Source organism: Furipterus horrens, unplaced genomic scaffold (assembly GCF_987537825.1).
Source record: "Furipterus horrens unplaced genomic scaffold, mFurHor1.1.pri manual_scaffold_2, whole genome shotgun sequence".
In the NCBI taxonomy this organism is placed as follows: Eukaryota; Metazoa; Chordata; class Mammalia; order Chiroptera; family Furipteridae; genus Furipterus; species Furipterus horrens.
Window position 1 is genome coordinate 109,055,336 of NW_028327172.1, and position 23,239 is coordinate 109,078,574.

Here is a 23,239-nt window from a genome sequence, read left to right on the forward strand (position 1 = left end):
TTGCCCCCTTACCCCTCTCTACCTGGTACCCCCATTCCATCTAGCAATCCCCCTCTTAGTTCATGTCCTTGGGTCATGCATATAAGTTCTTTGGTTACTCCATTTTCTATATTATTTTTAATGTCCCCCTGTCTGTTTTGTACCTACCAATTTGTACTTCTTAATCCTTGCATCTTTTCTCCTATTATGCTCCTTCCCTCTCCCAGGCAATAACCCTCCAAATAATACCACATGTTTTATAGCTATAATTTTTCTGTTTTCCAGTTTGAATTATCCTTGTATTAAAAAAGTATAGTGAGAGCTCTCAGCCACATTCTCCTGGAAAGATCTAAAGGTAAACTGTGCTAAGAAGATGCCTGTTGTATGCAGCAGAAATATCATGGATCCTTTGTGGTAGCTCCACTGTGCTCTTCCTGTACTGGAGACCTTTCACAAACAATGGAGATGGGGTCTATGGGTTTGATTCAAGATATCTATGAAGCAAACACAGGAGGCAGCATTACTTCCATTGGAAACTACAGATTTTTCAGGGGCCAGAAGGGCAAAGAATATGAGGTCCAAGGTACTCAGATTTATCCCTTGCCTGATTTATCTCCAGGAAGCAGAGAAAGGGACCTATTAAACCAGCCTGAATTTCGCACAGGACTTCAACAGAGTGCAAGGCACAGAATAAACATACAGTTAAGCTTTTTGCTGCTCTTGTTGTGTTTATGCAAATGAACAGGATAAATTAAAACTGGACTTAATTCAGTCCCTTTCATGACAAGAAAGGTAATCCTAAGGAGAAAAATTGTGATTCAAGGAAAATCACAATGCTCAGTGGTAGACTATAAATTAGTACAGCCAAAAGTTTATTTTCATTTAAACTTTTTTTTCTTTTCTTTATTTATTTATTATTATTATTTTTATTTTTGGTTTTTCAATTACAGTTGTCCCCTTTTCTCCCAATTTCTCTCCCCCACCCAACCCACCCCCTCTCCCACAATCATATCCCTCTCCGTTGTCCATGTCCATGAGTCATTTATATATGTTCTTTGACTAAATCCTTCCCTTACTTATCCCCCTTCTCTCCCTCCCTTTCCCCCCTATTGACTGCTATTCTGCTCTTTGTTCTATTTAGTTCTTTTGTTTGTGTTGTTCTTTAGTTTTCTGTATTAGGTGATATCATATGGTATTTTTCTTTCTTTGCCTGGCTTATTTCACTAAGCAAAATTCTTTCTAGTTCCATCCATGTTGTTGCAAATGGCAGGAGTTCCTTCTTTCTTTCTGCTACATAGTATTCCATTGTAAACTTTTTTTTATTTGAAAGTTATAAACTAGGTCTATGACATCATCAAAGGTGCTTAATTTATAGGCAAGAAGAATGTCAAATGCCTTACAATTGGATGTCTTCCCAATAAGACAGTCTCACAGATCTAGAGACTGGTGTGTGGATTATGTTGCATTAATTAACATGTGTGTTCTGTTTTCATAGGGCATAAGCCTATTATTTTATTACCTGAGTGATTGTTTGTACATATAGGCCTCACTTAATCCTGTCTGCATCACTGCCTCCTGAGACTCAACAGTTTGGCTGAACTAAGTGGCTGGGTTGGTGAAGAATGGGGTGGTCTGTGGGCTTCACCTTAAAACAAGTTTCTCCTCTCTATCCTAATGGCTTGGACAGAAGGAGCCCAGAGGTCTGAGAGGGGGGAAACCTAAAATATTCCCCTCAGCCCAAACTAAGTATAGTGGGCAAAAGGGCTTTGGACAGCTGTGACATGCCTTGCACACCTTCTTCTAGAGAAGCCTTTTTTTTCTTAATGTGGGACATTGAAAAATTAACCCCTGTCTTTTGTCCTCTAGTGGTTATGGATTGAATGATGCCTTTTAACCCTGTTGCCAAATCTGTTGCCCCAAGAAAACAACAAGGATGCCAGCCTGTTAAACCAAGCATGCCATTGCCTAGGGACAGCCAACTGACCTGGAGTCTGCAAGATCCTTCCCCATGTGGGAAGGCCCCCCTCCCCTCCACACCCCACTCTTATTAGGGATTTATGGACCCCAGGGTAGATAGGATGACTACCATGTCCAGCTTGAAGCAGCTAGAGGAGCACAAGACCTTTGCCCATTGTTCTTTATAAGATTATAAAGAGTCATAAGTCTGAGAAGGGGGAATTGTTACATATTGGGGGCTCCCCCCCAAATTAATTAATTAATTAATAACAAAAAGATTAGGAATTGATTATCAAGTTATCTTTCAACAGAATAAACTAAGGTAATGTGTAATAATAATACTCCCACATTCAATAAAAATTAAATTTTTTAGAGAAGGACCTACTAGACATCATTAGAAATAAAATTACCTGTGAGGGATGATAAGAATAAAGCTTATTTACTTGAAGTTACTATTTAAAAATAATTAAAATCATATATCTGACTAGAATTTCAAATAAATATGAAATGTAAAATTTTTATCATTATGATTTTTAGAACAAGAAAAAATGAAAATTGTTTTGTATTGCTATTTAAATTCATTATTTTTTTGTGATGTTTATGATGTTCAAAACTTACAAAGTTGTCTTATGTAGCTGAATGAGTGAAGCATTTTCTGCCTTGGGATTTCTCTGTCTTCAATTGGTTGGCCTACGTCATTCTGTAACTGTTAACAGTGAGATAGGCCCTTTGTTGAAATGTGGCATTTATCTGAGAAGGGTCATCCAACAACATGGCTGAAAGCACCAATGAAGCACACAAGTCTTTATCCTTCTGTGTCTGCTACTTCTGAGATGTTGAAACATGAATGATATTTGACCTGCAGGGAAACATTAATGAGCCAAAGATTTTTGAAAGGGATTATAAATTGTGGACTGTGGTAAAACCTGTTATTAGTTTCCATTTGTTAGATTTCCTGTGATCTGCAAAAGTTTTTAGTAGCTCAAATGTCAAATTACAGAAGTAAAAAGCTTTCAAGGTGACTGACTTTCAGACCATAGAGAGAAATCGTTTCACTGCTAGCTTTTAAAAAAATACAAGTTAAGTTTATATTTTATTTTTGACTAGCCATCCAGTTAGCATTAGGTTTCCCAACTTATAAAATATTTGACTTTTATAATAAAATAGCTTGATAATTTTAAATAATTTTACGATATCAAAATCTACATATTGAAAACTGAGTCTGCTGTGATGGTAGAAATTGGGAAGAATCTCTCTGAGATGTGAAAACCTATCTCCTTGCTAAAGCTTTTCATAGCAGAGGGCAAAGAGACAATGGGGAGGGCTAACACATCAAATGGCCAGACTCTGCATTGAGCTACTGAAAAGAAGATGCTCTAATTATTTAATTTGGATAATAATTTGTAATGAATCTTTGGCCATATATTTATTCATATATTTATTCAAAAATATGCAAGGCCATGTGGTTGGCATTTCTGCTTCAGGAAAAATGAAAACTTTCTAGATGACAATGGGAAAATGGACAAATGAAAAAAGAAAGCAATGAGGTGTGGTTTGCTATAATAGAGAAAAGCAAATTTAGGGGATTACTAGTTGAAAAAGATGTTGCAAGAAAGAGATTTCACCTCTTTCTAGAGCTGTTAGGAAAACCCTCTGTGAGGAGATGGTATTTAAGTTGAAACTTCAAGTATGAGAAGAATAGAAAAAAGCTTCAAAAAGCTTTTTAAAAAGAGAACACTGCATGTGTGAAGAGCTTAAGTGTTGCTTTGAGGAAATAAAAGAATAGTGAGCCTGGAATTTCAGGAGAGATGAGACCAGAGTGCAAATAAAATGCAGGGCCTTTAAGGGTCCTCTAAGGAGTTCGGCGATTAATCTCTGTGCAACGGGAAGCCATTGCCAATTTTCACCTTTGTGTTTCCATATGAAATGATGACTCTGGTTCCTGAGTGAAGACTAAATTGAATTGAAGAAAAACAGTAAAAAAGGAGACAGGAAGCTTTTACATCTACCAAGGAAGAAAAACTGAGGGTATGCAGTTAGATTGTTAAGGTAAATAAATTTTTCATATAATGTGGAGGTTGAATCAACAGAATTTGCTGATAAATTAGATGCAGAGGATGAGGCAAAGTCAGAAATCAAGCCTGCCTCAGATTCTAGGCTGAAGCTGTGATGCATATGATGAGGATTTATCAGCATTGAGAAAAATGGTATGCATTTTATAATAAAGTTGATATACTGATGTTACCTGACAATTAAAAATTCTAAGGATATTCATGAGGAAAATATTTTCTTTTGTTGGGGGGGGTCAGCTTTTCATTAGTTAGATAATCACAAATAGTCTAATATATATTATCTGATACATACATTTATTGTTTATTTTCCAGCCTATTGTGAACTACTTTATTTTGAAAAATGAGGAAATGTCTCCTATAAAATAAATGTGTGAAATCTGAATGAGGCAGAATAAATTCCAACCTGCCTCACACCTATTTTTCACTTCACTTTTTCCACAAGTGTAAGCAAAACTTTCTTGATATTTGTTATGTTATGATTAATAAAAAAATTGTTGGAACAGCTAGTAAAACTTGAAAATACCAGGAATTGCTGAGTTAAAAATTCTGAGAAATAGGTTACATTGATAGTAATCACATTAAATTCAAAAGTATAAGGAAGACATTAGTAATTAAGTGTCGAAACTTAAATTGATAGTATATTTTACATTTCTCCATGATAGCCAGCCTCCCAATGATTCTGACCTCCTAACATCCACAGTCCTATAGTCAGTCTCCTCCAACAAATGTATCAGAGCTGGTTTCTATTACCAATAGAATATGCTGCAAGAGATGGCATGTCACTTCTGAGAGTCGGTCATTATAGACATTGTAGCTTTTCCCTCTTTCTTGAATCAGCATTTCTAGGAAAGTGAGTTGCCATGCAGTAAGAAGTCCACATAGTGAGAAACAGGTTTCTGGAGCTAATCAGGGACTAAGGCATCCTACTAATAACCAGTTGATTGAATTAGGAAGCAAATCCTCTAGCCCTCAACAAGCCCCCAGGTGACTGCAGTTGTGACCCACATCTGGACCAAAACCTCCTGAGAAAATCTGAAATCCAATTACTTGCTAAACTGCTTCCAAATTCCCACATTAAAGAGGCTGTGAAATAATAAATAAATACTGAAATTTTGAGGTTATATCCTGGACTTAGAAGAACAGTGACATTTTTTTTTGAGATTCAAGTCTATTGGAATTATGTAAAATATGTCATTTTGTTTCTTTTGAGATATCCAATTAATTCCTGATTTTGTTGTTGTATCTAATGAAGAGGAGCTAAGGGAGCAAAGAAGCCAGGATTACACATGAAAATTTACCTTTGTGGGGGAATGGATGGAGAAGTTGTCTAAGAAGGATATATTAAGACTTTCAAAACAATTATGAAAAAATAAATAAAAGGACAGTGCTACATGGATTGAATACTGATATTCCTAAATATCTTATTGAAGAAATTGAAAAATGGGCGATAGAGAAAAAAAATGAGGAAAAAAAAAACAACAGAAAAGATAGTAGGGTAGATTTTAATAGCTTGTTCTTCCAACAGCACATTTGTGAGATGCTCTATAAAGAGAAAGAGGTAAGTGAGCAATTTGGAAAATATGGCATAACCTCATTGAAAAAAATCACAGCAGAGATTGGCATAGTAAAGAAACCTGTTTACCTTTTTTCACTCTCTGTATTGATGTGCTTGGATTGCTGTAACAAACTACCACAAACTGAGTGTCTTAAACAACAGAAATTAATTTTTTCACACTTCTGAAGCCTAAAAGTCTGTGGCAGAGGTGTTGGCAGGCTTGCTTGCTAAGTGAGGCCTCTCTCTTTGGCCTGCGGACGCCTTCCTTCTCATTGGGCCCTCCCAAGGCCTGTTTGTGGGCTCACATCCCCTGCTGCCTCTTCAGTATGTCCTCATCCCTTTTTCTTATGAGGACACCAAGCATATTTGATTAGAGCCTATACGTATGACCTCATTTAACCTTAATTACCTTTGGAAAGGTCTTATCTCCAAATACAGTGAAGTTCTGAGATACTAGGGGTTACTTTTCAACACGTGAATTGTAGGGGGACACAATTCAGTCCATAACACACACTTTTCCCAAAATGATTTGACTATGTTAACCCTTACTAAGATTACGGGACATTCCTGATATCTAAGAATTCATCAAATTAGTTCCCAGAGTAACTTTTGTTTTGGGAAAACAAAAGTAATCCTTACACTAAATTATTCTCTAATAAACCAGTCACTTAAAAATCCCTGCCTACTTCAACAGTCTGCCATACTTACCAGAAGAATTTATCCCTGTTCACCCTGGTCGACATTTCAGTCCTGTAGCACAGTCAAGAAAACAGAAATCACTCTGCTCATTTCAAAGAGGTGGAATTTAAACCAGAGAAATGGTTCCAAAGTTGTTGAAAAGACTACAAGAGCAAAGGGAAAATGCAGGGTCATTGGAGGAGTAGTTGAAAGAAAGGTATATTGACAAGCTGCCAACACTCCTGTTCTGCAACCCACAAGCCTGCAACCAGAGCCCCACTTTGAAGAATTTGTTACATTTGGTTTTGGATTCACCACCCAAAATGCAATGGTTACCGGGGCTACAATTGTCAAGTGTGCTGCCTCCACTCAGGCTACAGGACTCCAAACTTACCCGAGGCAACCTCCTGCTAACACAGGGTGATCTCCAGCAACTCTCCTACTTACAAAGAAGACAGAAGTTTCTCTCCTCTTCCTGTCTAGTGATTTACTACCACTCTTTCCTATTGGTGACCCCTAGAGAAAGACCTTAGCGAGCCAGACTGGGAAATAGAGTCTGAGACTCTCAGCACAGCAGTTTGAGGTAGACAGACACAGTAGTGGCACAATCTATGGCCAATTGTAGTGTATGGTTAAAAAAAAAAACAGTGCAATCACTGCAAACAAAATGAAAATGTTGCAATGACTGAGTATCAAAAGAGCAAGAAGCATATAAGAAAACTTCATTACTTTTCAGATATTTTTGCAAAAATGATCTCCTTCTAGGTTTTTATAAAAAGCAAATGTGATGTTCAAGATGTGATTATCATACTATTTGGTAGTATTAAGTAGAAAAATGATGCTAAATATTAAAATGCCATCATTAATTTCTAAGTAGCACGTTATAATACTAACTGAAATTTTGTTAAATAGATAATGCTCTTAACTGAATTCCATTATTTTAGATTTTATTTTGTAAGATACAGGAGAATATAAAATATTAAAATCACTGACTATGCAATGCAATACCCTTTCTAAGTGGATTCACTTAAATTAGACTTTTTTTTCTACTAAATTTACTAAGATAATGGAAACTTCTGTAATGCCTATCAACATGCTACAAAACCATTTTTCTACTAAGTACATATAGTTGAGGAATATTGGTGTAAAAATAAATGTCAGATTTGCCACAATGACTGCTTTTATATTAATGGGAGAAATGTGATTTGCTTTAAGACTGATGTGAGGCCCTGGATGCTGTGGCTCAGTGGATTGAGTGTCAGCCTGCGAACCAAATGTCGCTGGTTCGATTCCCAGTCAGGGCACATGACTAGGTTGCACATCAGGTCCCCATTTGGGGGCGCGTGAGAGGCAATAGCACATTGATGTTTCTCTCCCTCTCTTTCTCCTTTCCCCTCTCTCTAAAAACAGACAAATAAAATAAAAAAATTAAAATAAAATAAAATAGAGTAACCTTGTTAAAAAAAAATGGGTCTAGAGTCATGGACTCTGAACCTCACTTAAAAAAAGGAAAAAAAAAAAAGACTGATGTGAATTTTCAGAATATTTTTTCAGGGTCATGTGATTAGCTACAGTAGTTTTATAAGGCTAAAATACAAAATAAAGAACTCATGTGCCTTTTCTAGCCAATGATTCTGACATGTGTCGTGGGCTTTGGTTCAGTATTAGTATGTTCATTGCTTATGGGTTCCTACAATTCTGTACTCCCATAATTTAGAGTAAGATTAGCCCAGAGTCTACTTTTGCAGCAATAAAATAATATTTTGTTATATATCTATTCTTACCTTGTGTAATTCACTGATATCTACATGATCTTTTTTTATAATGCTCTGGAATGTATGAAGGTGGTTAAATAAATGCTTCAGGCATATGAAAATTAACCGTAACATTTCTGATTACGTTGGCAGATACTACCACTGATTTACCACATTGCAATTTTAGGAGAAATGATTTTAAACTTTATTTTTCTATATCAAACTTGGTTTCAAAAATTAAAATTATTATTATTACATGAAATAATGTATTTGTATGATGACATAGCTAGTAGCTAATAAATAACATGCTTCTTTTTTTCAATACTGTACCATTTAAAATTATAAAACTATTTTATAAGATGTAATTCAGGGTTTTAATACAAATTAATGCTTTCATAAACTTAGTAATGTTATCAAGTTTATGACATTTTTAGTGAAATTCTTGTGGAGTTATATGTCTGAGCTGTGACCTTTCAGGTGCCCAAATATAAGAACAGATTCTTAGGGGTTTCATTCCTGAAACTGTGACTAAGCCAGTTTTGGTTGTGCCAAGTAACTCATTAATCATAGGGAGAATATGCAGGAGGCATGTGGTGATCCATCTGGCATGTGACCTAGAGAAAAAAGAAATGCGCTCATCTCCACAGTGTCCACGTTGGAAGTTAGGTATTTTATCTCTGCCTTCACAAACTTGCTATCTCCCTGGGAAAAAGAAATGGACCTCCTCATTTTTAGAGCAACTGAAAGAATACCATGGCCATTCTGAATTTTCACAAGTAATCAGACCTAGGACCAGAATTGGTGATATGCATTATGTATAAGAAGATAAACTGGTTCAATTGGCTGTCACATATAGGATCAATAATAGAGGTTCAGTTAATTGGGACAATATTTAAAATAGAGATCTCTAGGTATGGTTACTGGCCCAAATAGGCTTTTTTGTTTGTTTGTTTTTTTGAGACAAGATGCTGGCATTGATATATTTTGAAACTGCACAATCTACTTCAAACTTATGAGAGGTAACTTTTTTTAACTATTAAAGTAAGGGTTTATTTGTAAAAACAAGATGAAAATTTTCATAGACATATATTGAAAAGAAAGCCAAGCTTTTCTATTGGTACTGAGGTTACAAGGCTCTATAAAAGGCTGGCATAAAAGACAGGTCTCTGGACTAATGTTTCAGTGAGTGAGTCCTGGGGTCAAAAATGTACTGTCAGTGTCAGAGAAATGATTCTGAGCTCCGTGTCTGCAGTGGAGAGTGGGGCTATGTCTTTGAATCATAAACAGGAGAGAAAATGTCTCGCCCATTCTCCTAGGAATCAGCAGAAAATTTATGGTTGCTTATATCCAAAAGAATCAAAGGCACACATTAAAGTGTGGAATCAGAGCCAGCCTCTGACCTGTAGCTATTAATATCATACAAGGCAATTTGGAGACACAAACTCTGAAGACCTTGCAATGAAGTAACTGATAAAATCTATTGAACAGAGAATAAAAAACTCCTCACTCAAGTTTGCATCTCAAAATGTACAAAATTCACTAAAAAATCATGTGCCATGAAATGGAAACCCAAGTTCCCCAAACAGGAAACAAGAAAATATAATACAATATCTGAAAAAGATGTTAAATTAAGTGCAACTGAAATGATCAAATTATAGGTGGAAATAACATCTACTAGAAGTTTTGCATTAAGAAGTAGGTAAGTTTTAAAAATGATCATCTGGCAACTATAAAAATGTAGTAACTAGAAAGATGGAATAAATGTTGATCTTTACAAACTGAAGAGGGCATATTGACTTAAGAGATAGAAAATATCAACTCTAACTGCAGGAAAAGTGGAGAAATGAAGATAAAGAAAATATAGGAAAAAGGTTACAGACAGGGAAGATAATCTAAGTACCTCCACACTAATGATTATAAAAGATTTCCCAAAGGAACTAATAGCAAGAATGGAGGGGAAAAAAAAAACTAAACTAAAGAATAAAACAACTAAATTTTTCTGGAACTAAAGAATATGATTTTTATAACTAAAAAATTTCACAGAGCACTGAGTATGCTTACAAAATAATGTAAGAGGCTAACCACAGAATGATTATTATAGTCATTAAATTTCAAGATATTTACTACAATAACATATAAAGCACATAGGCAATAATAAAACCCACAGATAATCTCTGCAACAACATTAAATGGTAAAATATGATAACCAACCGAAATAGAAATGGGTAGTGCCAGTCACCTACATCAGCAAGATACTGTGCAGGAAGAAATGGTGAGAAGTCAGAAGGACTTAGGACACTCCCGCAAAATAGAGTCCTAGTTATGTGTTGAATTGTGTGCCCCCCAAAAGATATGTTATGGCTCTACTTACCTGTACCTCAGTGTGAGAACTTCCTTGGAAATGAGGTGTTTACAGAGGTAGTCAAGTTAAAATGAGAACATTTGGGTGAATGGTAATCCATTATAACTGGTATCCTTATAAAAAGCGGAAATCTGAACATGAAGATAATATGAACACAGGGAGAATGCCATTGCCATGTGAACATGAAAGCAAGGATCAAGATGATGTATCTACAAACCTCCTCACCCTGAGCTTGTTCCTCAGTTCTTGCCTTGCTCTCAAGAGACATAGTCAAGTGAGAGACAACACATATAGTGGAAACCAGATAGGAAGTTTATTTATGAAACTTATGAGCAAGAAACTACAGGCAGACACCTGGCTAGTCTTAACACTTCATGTATAGAGAAAATAAAGTTCTTAGTAAGTTTAGTTTATACATTTGAGCCAAGTCTACAAGTGGGTTCAGGGGTTAAATACTTCAATCAACTTCTGGGTATCTGTCCTTCTTCCCCTTCTAGACCTTGGGAATAATGTACAGCTACAAAGGCTTTCTTTCTCAGTTAGTTATGGCTCTTTGTCATAGTGAAATTGCTACAGAAGCTCTGTTCCCCAGCACAGAGTCTCAAGGACTCCCCTCCTCCTGTGCTATCCCTGCTTGTGGTGTTCGGAACACCTGGCAGTCTTGTCAGACCCGGCTCAGGACTGCTGAGTAGTGGGTGAGACATGTCTCTCTCCTCCTCCCTGCCTTAGTTTACTACCTATCCTACCTAACAAATGTTTAAACCAACAAATACAAAAGATTGCCAGCAAATCTTAAGAAGCTAGGAGAGAAGAATGGAATAGTTTCTCCCTCAGAAACTATCCCTGTCAACTCCATGATCTTGGTCTTCTAACTTCTAGAACTGTTGAATGAGACACACAGTTTGAGGTACTTTGTATGGCAGTCCCAGCAAACTAATGGAGAAACAGATGCCAACTTGCCAACACCTTGTTATTAAATTCTCAGAGAATCCATCTGAGAGAGAGTGTAGCTTTTTGGTGAGTGTAAGAGGACCACTAGAATGTCATCTGAGTCCTATAATCTCTTAAGTATGAAAAAGCTTTTATCCTAAGAGGAAGACTGGCCATGTGGCTTGTGCTCTGAATGTCGCCAGTTATATATTGCTGTCTCTGTAATTCTGCCAGAAGTGCTTATGGTTTCTTTTTCCCATATCAGAAGCTCTGCCTGAGAAAGATTGAACTTTCAGTCTTTTGCTCTGAACCCTTCCTGGCCATATGGGCCTTTCTCAGCCTGGTTGCCCGAGAGCTCTCTGATGCTATAAACAGGTGATTTTTTAAAATCCAACCTTTTCTACAGTACACCTAACTTTTAAATTATTCATGATGAAGATATTGAATATTTGTGTACTCTAAACTACTCAAAAGTGGAAGTAAGCATTGCCTTATGTTTGAACCAATAAAATATATTCCTAAATAAATCTAACTAGGGGAACTCTCTCCCTCATATATATGAATAAAATATGGAAAGCTACATATATGCATACATATTCATAATTTTATTCATTATGTATTATATATATGGCTTTCCATATTTTGATGGGGAGCATTCAGTGTTAAGTATTACCCGTACTTTGTGAAAATGAATTAAATGAAATATCAAAAAGATAAATATTATATTTGGTACTGTATCCCAAAAAAGATTTAACTAAAAGACTCAGCTCCATATTTATAAACATGTGTTGTTTATTCCTTTTCAGGTGAATTTAATTCATAGTCCTCTATCTCCTTTAAGAATTACTATTTCAAACCACAACTCTCCTTACAATAAATAAGATCAAAGTATAATATTTCTTAGCTTTTTCTCATTTAGATTTATTTGAAGGAGCATAAAGGAGTCTGGAAGTCCTTATTAACATCAGGTGAACCTAATGATCTCTTTCTGTTTGAAGTGGCTTTAGATTCTGTGGCTGAGTCTCATACTGGAGGTTTTTATCGTTATATATTAAACCCCAAAACCATGCTTAATGAAACTAACAAAGGTGATATCAAAACTGAGTATGTTCCAGAAGTTCTTTGGGGAAGTTTGCAATATCAGAAAGCAATGCAATTTCACTGTACTAAGACATGTGAAATTATTTAGGACTCATAAAATATAAAACCAGCTTTTAACTTCTCTTACTTGTTTTACAGAGTTGAAAAGTGAAGGATGTTCTCCCACATTTCTTCTTCTTGATAAAAAGTTTGAATTCAAGAATCAGTCAATTTACATTAGGAATAAATTATCCTAAGAAAAAAAGGGAAGGGAACACTCTAATGCCACTCACTCAACCCCCACACCACAAAGGTGCACATTTTCCTCCGACAATTTATTTAAGTGGAGCACAATTTAGTTCAAGGCAAAGATTTCCTAAACAATATCAAAGTTGAGCATAAACTGTTCATTTATTAATTTATTCTTTTGTTATATATTTTTCTTTTTATTTATTAATAAAAAAATTATTTCACTACATTGACAATTAATAAATAGATTCTTACAATCAGTCGTACTGGCAATTCTGTTTAATGTTTTATAAATTGTTGAGTTTCACAAATAGGATTATTTTCCACATCTTACATGGAGGATTCAGCAAATAATTCCCATGAACAATAAAATGAGTTGGTGACTAATACCTTCTTTTGCTACCCGACTGAAAAATTTTATTTGTGTTCCTCTGTTTGTGACAACCATCTGCTTAGCCTTCATGCCATTTTGTGTTTCTGCCAAGATAAAATTATAATTGACAGAAGTGTCCACTATTTTTAAAAGTAGCACACATAATTGGGGAGTGGAATGTAGTATGCAATTGCTTTGAATCTGGTTCTTTCATTGTGACAGTTTTTGGAATTTAAATATTTCAAGTGTTGCTGACAATTAGTTTATATCGCCTTCCCTGAAGTGCTAATAGAGTGTTTAAATATAATGAAAATGAATATTGAGGATATATAAATATTTATTTAATTAAGTGTAAAGGTTAGCAAAATAAAACTCTATCCAGACTATAAAGCATTCCTTCCTGATTGATAAAAACGATGTAACTCATTTTTTTCTTTCCTTGTTACAGGCATAGGATTCTGCAAGTGTTATTATTTAATAATAAACATTGAACGAAACAAGATATTTATGTCAAAGGTTTAAACTTCTCAGTAGATAGTAGCTCTAGATCATAGTCATAGGGAAAATAGCTTTTCAGTTTATGAGATGAAAATAGCAAAGGAATGATAGGTAATATGTGAAACACTAACAACATATATCAAATTATTTGAAGATAGAAGAAAACTATTCTATAAAGTCTATTCTATAAAGTAAAATTAATATTAATTTTATCAATAGTTAAGATAAAATTTATTTTTGCCCCTTTTAACAATCTGGCTTTAAGTTTAGGTAATAAAAGACACTCAGGCGGGATTAGTCCTAACTTTGGCACCATGTTTTAAAGGAGGAGGCCTTATAATACCCATTGAAGATTGCTCATTTAAATATATCTGTCACCTCTTTGTGGACAGTAATTCTTTCAACTATGATTGAATAGGAAATGGTCACTGCATATTTTCTTTGGTTTTATTGCTGTAAAACTACATTATAAGAACCATCCCTCATAATAATTGATAAGGAAGGCTCTGAAATGAATCATTAAAATCAGAGAATTTTTTATATATAAGGAAAGGCAACTTTTAAATTGTTTTGTATAGCAGTGAAAATGATAACAGTTTATTGTTTGTGATCAAAATAAAAATAATTGGGCCAGAGGGACTTAGAGATTTTACTTTTTAAAAAAATATATATACATGTTTAAAAATGTACATATATATATATATTCAAGAAACTAAATTTTATACAGACTAAGCATTTGAGCTTTTAAAGATATTTTGAGTGTTGCATTATGGCAATCACATGGAAAAATTATGTGATCGATTTTTTTTTCTCTTTTGTAAAATCAATCTGCATTTAGCCACTTGCATTTTGCTAAGTGAAAATTTTAGTTTTGGTTTGGGACAGGCCATCCATAGCTTCGAATATTTTCCTTAGTGATTGTAATATTAAAAACACACACACTAAAATTTCTGGCAGTTTTAAAGACCAACATTCCTGAATGCCAGTGAATATAATTAAAATAGATACAAAAAATCATGTAACCGTAGTTAATTATAATAGTATCAGAAAAATTAAATTACTCTCAATGGAATACAAATTATACTGACACTGACTTAAAAAAAAAAGGAAGTTAGAGAGTAATGGAATGATATTTTACTTCATCCTGAGTTGTTGCTTTCTTGACGAATATCCTTTGTAAATATGGGTAGAAGAAAAAAATTTCCAACAATAGCAATAAACAAAGATTTTGTTAGAAATGAATTGTTACTAAAGCACATTCTTAAGTAGATAGCGTATGCAGAAGAAAATGATACCAAAGAAAAATTCCAAGATGTGCAACAAATAAAGAACAAAATATCTAAGCTCTGGCTGCTGTGGCTCAGTGGATTGAGCCAAGTGTCGCTGGTACGATTCCCAGTCAGGGCACATGACTAGGTTGCACGTCAGATCCCCAGTTGGGAGCGCGAGTGAGAGGAAACCATACAGTGATGTTTCTCTCCCTCTCTCCTTTCCCCTCTCTCTAAAAATAAATAAACAAACAAATAAATAAATAAATAATTTAAAAAACAAAATAGCTATAAATAAGGTCATACATCTAAATAAATCTGTAAAAACAACAAAAATTAAATCCTCTGTGAGTTTCATAAAGAAAGAAATAATACACACGATAAAACCAGTATATATGTATATATATGTGTGTGTGTATAGAGACATATATATCTATATATATGTGTGTGTCAAGTGGTGTGCTTGACACAAAATCATTCTCAGATTCTTGCATTAAGGGAGAGTAGTAAATATATTGACTAAGTGTATGCCTTGATGACCTAAGAATTAATGCTAATGTCACTAAAATAATAGCAAAAATTATAAATAGAATAGGTAGTAGAAAAATCCAAAGATTAAAGAAAACGACTCTGACAATCAAATGTAGAACTTTGCAATGATGACAGGGCTTAGAAATATACTTCAATAGAACATACAAGTTAAAACTGTAAAATATAAATTCAAATATACCAATTATTGCAACAGATATGCATAATCTAGTTAAAAGAAAAATCTGGCTGCTGTTTATTTATAAGACACTCAAAGTAAAATTTGAATCAGTCTTTATGCATGTAGAAATATTGAATGGAAAGAAAGCATTTAAGTCAAAAAAAAAAGGAAGAAAAATGTTAAGCAAATACCAACTACTAACTTTAAAGAGAAAATGATTTATCTATATTAATAGCATTTTGTGATATTTTGCAACATCTATGTGGAGATGTCAAGTCCTGGAAGAGATGCAGAGATGCATATTAAGGAGTTGTCTGCATATAGTAATATTTAAGGCCACAGGACTTTATAAGACACCAAGGAAGTGAACTTTATGAGAAGAATAGATAGTTAAGACAGCACCAGAAATCACCAGTTTTAAGATGTCAGTGAGATGAGATAGAAATAGTAAAGGAGATGAAAAAGAGACCAAAGTCTTATTATTGTTCAAGCAAGATTGAAGATAATGATCAATGATTAGATAACAATGGTGAGGATGTTGATGATGTTGATAATTTAAATGGTGCATTGTGTTTTCCAATTCCTTTATTATCAATTCCTCATTACTTCACCAGAAATAGTGGTTTATGTCTCAACACTTAATTCTCTGCTTAAAAAAAAAAAAATCAGAAATGGGACTTTATTTTTCCAATGGTTTATTTATTCCAAAACACCACACAGTAAATATCAAGGTGGTTTTTTTGTTTGTTTGTTTGTTTTTAATTCTTGACTTAAATGGATTATGTTACTCAGTTAAAGAAATTTCATTTAAATGTTTCCCTGTGGTCAAGTCTTACAGAGCAGAACAAGTCATAATACTTAAAGTACACAAATACATTGATATTTCTTCTTTATTTCATCACTATAGATTACTTTATTAGTAAAACAAATTTAGAAAATATTCTATACAGGACCATTCAAGATACTGACAGAGAATGAACAGAGAAACACCTCAGCTCCTGCTGAGGATTCTTCTGCTCCAGAAAGACTTACCCTAAATTCCATATATCTGCACTGAAAGTACCACCATTAATTTAATTCCTACTCACTCCATGGGACTTGTATAGATATTCTTTTTGGTCCAGGTCCAAATGAATTTATCATATCCATTAAGATAGGACGTTTTAAATTTAAGTAATTAATTAATTTATTTATTTTTAAGTATATTTTATTGATTATGTTGTTACAATAGTTCCAGTTTTTTCCCCTTGACTCCCCTTTGTCCAGTAACCCCCTTCCCCCAGTAATCCCACACCGCTTAGTTCATGTCCATGGGTTGTGCATATAAGTTCCTTGGCTTAACCCTTTCCCATATATTTTTAAATTAATGAATTAATTTTTATAACAATAAAAAATTAACAATTCCCCCCTCTCAGTCTTAAGACCCCTTAAAAGAAGGTCTTGTGCTCCTCTAGCTGCTTCAAGCTGGACATGGTCATCGTCCTACCTACCCTTGGGTCCAGAAATCCCTAATAAGAGTGGGAGTGTAGTGGGGAGGGTAGCCTTCCCACATGGGGAAGGACCTTGCAGACTCCAGGTCAGTTGGCTCTCGATGGACAATGGCATGCTTGATTTAACAGGCTGGCATCCTTGTTGTATTAGACAATCACACTATGACTCAACATCAAGAAGACAGACAACCCAATAAAAAATGGGCAAAGGACCTGAACAAACACTTCTCTAAAGAGGACATACACAGGGACCAAAGACATATGAAAGAATGTTCAAAATCACTAGCTATCAGAGAGATGCAAATAAAAACTACAATGAGATTTCACCTCACACCAGTCAGAATCACCATCATCAATGAATCAACAAACAAGTGCTGGTGAGGATGTGGAGGAAATGGAACCCTAGTGCACTGTTGGTGGGAATGCAGACTGGTGCAGCCACTATGGAAAACAGTTTGGAATTTTCTCAAAAAACTAAAAATGGAACTGCCTTTTGAACCAGCAATTCCATTGCTAGGATTATATATGAAAAATCCTGAAACACCAATTCAAAAGAACCTATGCACCCCTATGTTCATAGCAGCACTATTTACAATAGCCAAGTGCTGGAAACAGCCTAAGTGCCCATCTGTAGATGAGTGAATCAAAAAACTGGTACATTTACACAATGGAGTACTATGTAACAGAAAGAAAGAAGGAACTTCTACCATTTGCAACAACATGGATGGAACTAGAGAGAATTATGCTTAGTGAAATAAGCCAGGCAATGAAAGAAAAATACCATATGCTATCACCTAATACAGGAGACTAATGAACAATACAAACAAATTAGCAAAATTGAACCAGAGGGCATAAGCCTATGATCTCATTACCAGATAGGACTTTTAATGCCTAGATATTTACATAAAGCCAACCCTCCCGAACCATTTTTCCTAATTATAATCTTGCCAAATTTAACATTTTTCTCTACCTACTGGTATGCTTCCAGATAAAAAATTTCCATATGTAGTGCTAAAATTATGATAAAAGGTGAAGATCAAAATTTGCCCTCATAATTCAAGGTTGTAGTCATATTTCTGGAAGAGAAAGACATGATATCTAGTTTCCATATACCATCAATTATACCATCTACCTGATATCATAGTCGTAGCATTACAAGTATACATATTGCAGAAGGCATACATCAGGAAAATTATCAATGAACTTGGGTATGTTTTTTCAATTATAAATTATCTTATTGCCAGCTAAATAAGAGAGAGACCTAATGTATGTCTTGAAGTTTCCTTATGCTCCTTTTATTTACAATCTACACTGAAGACAGATATAAATTGCCTGCTTCACAACTCCTTTTCCATAATTCCTAACTTAATTCCTATTTGACCTTACAGGGGGATGAAAATTTTCAAGCAGGAAACATCTTGGGAATCTTTAAATTTGGGTCTCATCTTTCAAGATATATTGAAATGTAAAAAAGAGAAAGAATAAAACTTTAACATCATAGGAAGAAAATGGAATAACCCCGTGTAGTCTCTGTTATAATGACTTTTCTCCCTTCCATTGTGGTGGACTGGTATGGTGGGCCAACTGTGATCATGATAATTACATTTCTTTCTCTACTAATATTGGTGATTCTTATCTTGAGGGATAGATTGCAGCATTGTACCAATTGGAGTGTGTGATCAAAATAATTATTCACAGCACTTTTTGAAATTGTGCCCAAACCTAGAGAAAAGCAGCTTAACTTAAATAGAAAATAGGGGTATTTTACTTGCATATAGACAAAGTTGATATTTCTATCTAATCTAGAATATGATAACTATTGGGTGACATCTATATATGGATTATGAATAAATTAAAGAGAGAAAACTTATTTTAAAATTTTTATCATTGTCGTGAGAAATGTTGCACACTAAGAAACCAATGCCAATTATTTTTTAAAGTAGAATGATGAGCACTAGTGCTGAAATTGAAAGCACAACTGGTGAGAATTGGGATTATGTGAAGACCTTTTTTAAACCATTAACAGTGCACATAATCATTTCTACATACAATGTGATTAGACTGGGGAAACAGGTAAAAAGAAAAAAAAAAGAGGTCAATAGAATAAATCTCTTTAATGAGAACTGAGTTCAATTTCATCATCTATAAAATTGGAGATACTGAACTAGATATTTTCTATGGCTCCTGTCATGTCTAAAGTTCCTCGAGGTTTGTTTTTTTTTTTATATTTCATTTATGAGTGATTCTTGAATGTTATGAAAAACAGTTCCTTTATATATATAGCACATTCTATAGTCATAGAAGGAATGCATATAAAGGCTGTTTGGCACCAACTAGAAGAAAAGGCTCTATAAAGTGTCTACAGAAAGGGGCATTTCATCAACCCAATAAATTCTAGTTCTGCTCTTTTTTGTTTTAACCTCTAAAATTATATTAATACATGTCTGTGAAAGGCCACAATTAGATCTTTGATCTGCTTTAATTAAGATTAACTTTTGTAAATTCAGAATCAAACAGAAAATGGTTTATTTTTTCCCCTGTGATTCATATATTTTCCAGAACTACTAGAATTTCTATGAGGAATTATAAATACCTCAGAAATTCTTTCCAGGTAGTACAATTTTAGTGAATAAATAGATCAAATCCATTTCCTTCTTTTGGTGACAAGAGTTGTTAGCAGAATTTGCAGTGAATAAAATTTATGCTATCTGGAATTACCACAATTTCTAGGAAGCTCCAAAAATTCTGGGCAGCATGTGTGAATTGCAAGAGAATTTCAATTTCTTGATGCTGGTGAACTTTTGTCAAGCTTTCTCTAATCTATAAATAGCCAGGTTCAAATGATTAGAAGAAGGGAAATTGGACACATTCTTTAGTACTTCTGTTATGTTGAAATGTTATTCTCCACTAATATCCAGTCATACTCAAATGTGAGTGTCTTCTAAAATCATAAATTAATCTCAGTCTTGAATTCAAGTGGCATATCATTGGTGTTTAAGTATCAAATAATTCCAAGACAGAATACACACTTAATAATTATTTATTCATCACTGAATTAAACTAACATATTTTTGATGAAGTATTTATCTTTTGTTTAATTAAATTCCATTTTAGATAAATATAGGTCTGAGTATTATAATGAGTTGGTATTAGAGCATTTCCAGTACATACATATTTAAATATTTTATTTATTTATTTTTTAGAGAGAAGGGAAGGGGGGAGAAAGAGAAGGAGAGAAACAACTATGTGTAGTTGCCTCCCGCATGCCCCCAACTGATCTGCAACCAAGACATGTGCCCTGACTGGGAATTGAACCAGTGATCCTTTCATTCCCAGGCTGGCACTCAATCCACTGAGCTACACCAGCCAGAGCTCTAGTTTCTACATTTTAAAATATTATTTTTATTTCATTCTTCATCAAAAGTGACTGAGAAGAAAAAGTTTTGTAAAAGTTTTGTAGGTGTGTATATGTGAACCAAATGTGCATATATGAATAAAAGTACATGAATAAAAGAATAAAAGATTAGGAACCATAGATTATTCAGGCATTGGTTGTAGTGGGTTTCTCCATGAGAGAGCAGTAATAAAATATTATTTTATTTCGTTTTTTAATGGAGAGTCCTTTTCCATTCTTATGCAGCTTTTTCATAAACATAATCAATATTATATTTCAAAATATATGTCTGAGTTAATTTTAATATTAGTTTTTGGTTTTAATTTTTTTATACCAATAGATTCTCCTTTCATCCTATAACTGTTGGAACATCCAGTGGAAATACGAGGGCCTGAATATTGAAATGACTGACTGTATGATAAAGAGTGGGTGTCCTGGACTTCCAGCCAAGACGGAGGCATAGACAGACATGCTGCATCTCCCTCCACAACTAAGAAGGAATACAACTACCTCAGAACCAGAAACAACCAGAAGTTCCAGAAAATCAAACTGCATGGAAGTACAGCAAACAAAGATACAAAAAAGAAATACTCATCCACACAGGTAGGAGGGAAGGAGCCTGGGCAGAGAGAACATGATGTGTTGATGGCAGCAGCGGTGGCAGCGTCAGGCTGGCAGAAAGTGCAGTCACACATTTTAAAAAGTCAGGAGGGAAACCTGGGGAGCATTCCCAGCTCCTCACCAGACCTCGCAGCTCACGGTCCCAGCACCAGGGAAAATAAAGCCTCATTGCTTCAGACTCTGCAGACTAGTGGGGATTGGGGTGGAGGCAGACACTGCCAGTCTCTCAGGAAAGTGCTTGCTTAAAGGGCCCCCATGGTCCTAGAATGTCCACAGACCTACCCACTCTGGGAAAAATGGTCAGGGCAACAGCTAGAGAGGGACCTGTCCCATACAGAAGTGGGAGAAGTGCCTGGAAAAGGGATGAGTGCTGGGCAGGTGGCATTGTTTCCTCTCAGACGCCTCCCCCACATACAGCGCTACAATGTGGTGAAACAGGTCGCCCTGCACTGCTGAATACCTAAGGCTCTGCCCCTTATAATGTAACAGGAGCAACAGCTCTATCTGGGACATGCAGGCAAACAAACACAGGAGCCTGTCAGAATGAGGAGACAGAGAAGTATGGCCCAAAGGGGGAATGAATCAAGGTTCCAGTGGGAGAAGTAAGCAATGAGGAGATAGCCAACCTAACAGATGAGGAGACAGAGAACCTAACAGATGAAGAATTCAAAACACTGGTGATAAAGATGCTCACAGGCTAGACAGATATGCTTGAGTATGGCAAACACATAAGAGAAGAAGTGAAGGCTATGCTAAGTGACATGAAGGAAAATCTACACAAAACCAATGGTGAAGGGAAGGAAGCTGGGGTTCAAATAAATGATTTAGAACATAAGGAAGAAAAAAACATCAACCAGTGAAGAATGAGGAAACAAGAATTGAAAAAAATGAGAAAAACTTTACGAATTTTGCAAAGGAGATGGACATACAGGTCCGGGAAGCACGGAGGGTTCCAGGTGAGCTGAATCCAGAGGGGACCACACCAGGACGCATCATGATTGAGATGCCAAAGGTGAAAGATAAAGAGAGAGTCTTGGGGGCAGCAAGAGAGAGGCAGAAAGTTGCCTACAGGAGGGTGCCTATAGGACTATCAGCTGATTTCTCAGAGGACACTTTGCAGGCAGGAAGGGACTGGCAAGTAGTATTCAATGTGATGAAAGGGAACCTGCAACCAGAATTACTACTCTATCCAGCAAGGCTCTCATTTGGAATACAAGGGCAGATGAAATGCTTCCCAGACAAGGTAAAGTTAAAGGAGTTCATCATCACCAAACCATTATTATATGAAAATCAAAGGGAGTTACTTAAGAAAAAGATCAAAACTATGAACACTAAGATGACAACAAACTCACAACTATCAACAACTGAATCTAAAAAATAAAAACAAAATCCAACTAAGCAAACCAGAATAGAAGAATCATAGGTATGGGGATCATTTGGAGGGTTATCAGCTAGGAGGGGGAAGGAGGAGAAATGGAGATACGGTGCAGGGATTAAGAAACATAATCAGTTGGTACAAAATAGACAGAGGAAAGTTAAGAATAATACAGGAAAGAGTGAATCCAAAGAACTTATATGTACAACCCATGGACATGAACTAAGAGGGGTGGGATTGCTGGAGGGAAGCGGGCACTGGGTAGAGGTTAGCAAAGGGAAAAAAAATTGGAACTATTGTAACAACATAATCAATAAAATATACTTTTAAAAAAAGAGTGGGTATCATTGTTTACTAGGGAGAGGTGTCATATCCTGAACACAGAGAATGTGAAGTTGCAAAAAAAATGTGTTTGTTCTTTAAAATCAAAATAAATAGTAAGCGATATTCTTTGAACAGCCATGTTAACTGCAGATTATTTTTAAATGGTCATATTAAAACAAGAAATTTTATTTAATACCAAAAATTATATGAAAATAATTGGCCTAATCAATCCGCTATGTGAACCAACACTGAAGAAATATTTTGAATACATATTTTGATCTTGGTTTGAGTCTTTTTTAACAAAAATTGTCTACTACCTTTTGTGTTACTTCTATGTATTCAAACTTGGATGTTATGTTCTACTATCAATAGCTGTGATGCCAAGATTGTGATAATTAAGGCAGTGATACATTTCTAATGGAGTTTGGCATCCTGCTAATGAAAACTGGAAATATATCTCATTGTGGTTTTAATTTGCATCTCTCTGATGTCTAGTGATGTTGAGTATCTTTCATATGCCTATAGCCCTCTGTACGTCCTCCTTGGAGATATGTCTGTTCAGGCCCTTTGTC

At 35.1% G+C, this 23,239-nt stretch overlaps 1 pseudogene; it reads left to right on the forward strand.

The window, feature by feature from the left end:
* The first annotated feature begins 444 nt into the window (after positions 1-444).
* Positions 445-23,239, forward strand: part of LOC150019280 (ezrin pseudogene) — a 146,989-nt pseudogene continuing 124,194 nt past the window's right edge.